A 1,203-nucleotide genomic window follows, 5' to 3' on the forward strand; every position below is an offset into this window, starting at 1 on the left:
TGGCCCCCTTCCCCCCCCCCCCCCCGGCTGCCCGGGCCAACTGTTTATCCGAGCGTGTCGAGCATGACTGGCGTACAACATGAATAACCGAGCAGTTGAATTCTGCTTGTCGCGGTTCTATAATATTATCAGAGCATTGTGCTCCGACTAATTAGCCCCGCTAACGCAATCTCGCCTGATTACGCATTCCGCTCGCCGCGTCTCTCTCGAAGCCTCAACCTCCGTGGATCTCTCGACGTTCTCGTCTAGCAACGTGGCAGGATGATGACGCGAACAGTGAAATACCTAAACGAAAGGCCAGAGTTTTCTACCATTTCTCGGAGTACGCGCGATATATGTACACACGTACGTGTCTGTCTGTGTGACGTAATATTTCTTTCCCCACGCCGAAATCATTTGTCAAATTTTCGTGAGATGATTCTTTGTCTCTGCTATATTTTGACTTTACTATAATTTGCTGGAATTTGTTGATAATTATAACGAACGTTAAGTTTTGTCATTAAGGTTTTTTTTTTTATGCATTTCCGGTAATGCGATTAAAAAATGCTTCGAACGAAATTTTTTTTTTAGTATTTGGTGGGCTACGTGTTCCCATGTTAATCTTAAATCTCAAAAAAATGCTCTTTTGCGTAAAGAAAGTCAAGGTGACCTTGAGTTTCTTTAAACGGCACCATATGTTTTTGATATCGTAGGATTGTCGCTGATGTCGAGACGAATTGAACAGTATGTTATACCGTGACTTTGAAACGATGACTTACTGATGACTCTGGTGATGAGTACACACGTAATATGGAAAACGATGAAATTAAACAGAGGCATAATTATAGCGACAACGAAAAGTCTAATACACAGGGCTCTGTATCATAGCTTAAAGTCATTTCCAATTTTGTCAGTAAAGCGGTACCGTACCGGTATATATTTCGGTATTTTTACCGCTGTGGACATCAAATACCGATAAAATACATATGAAAATATCGGTATGACTGTCTTCTACCGGTATTAAAACCGATTTCCCAAATAGCGATATATTATATTACGATAATATGGGAGCAAATACCGGTATAATACCTAAACCCTCACAATATTTCGGTTTCAGTCTCTGGGAATAATACCTAAATTTCAAAATATTTCGGTTTTCAGTCTCTGTTCGGTAGTTCTAGTGTATTAAAATACCGGTATAATACCTAAATACTGGTACAATAT

The sequence above is a fragment of the Frieseomelitta varia genome, unplaced genomic scaffold, assembly GCF_011392965.1.
Source record: "Frieseomelitta varia isolate USP_RPSP 00005682 unplaced genomic scaffold, Fvar_1.2 scaffold_317, whole genome shotgun sequence".
Lineage (NCBI taxonomy): Eukaryota > Metazoa > Arthropoda > Insecta > Hymenoptera > Apidae > Frieseomelitta > Frieseomelitta varia.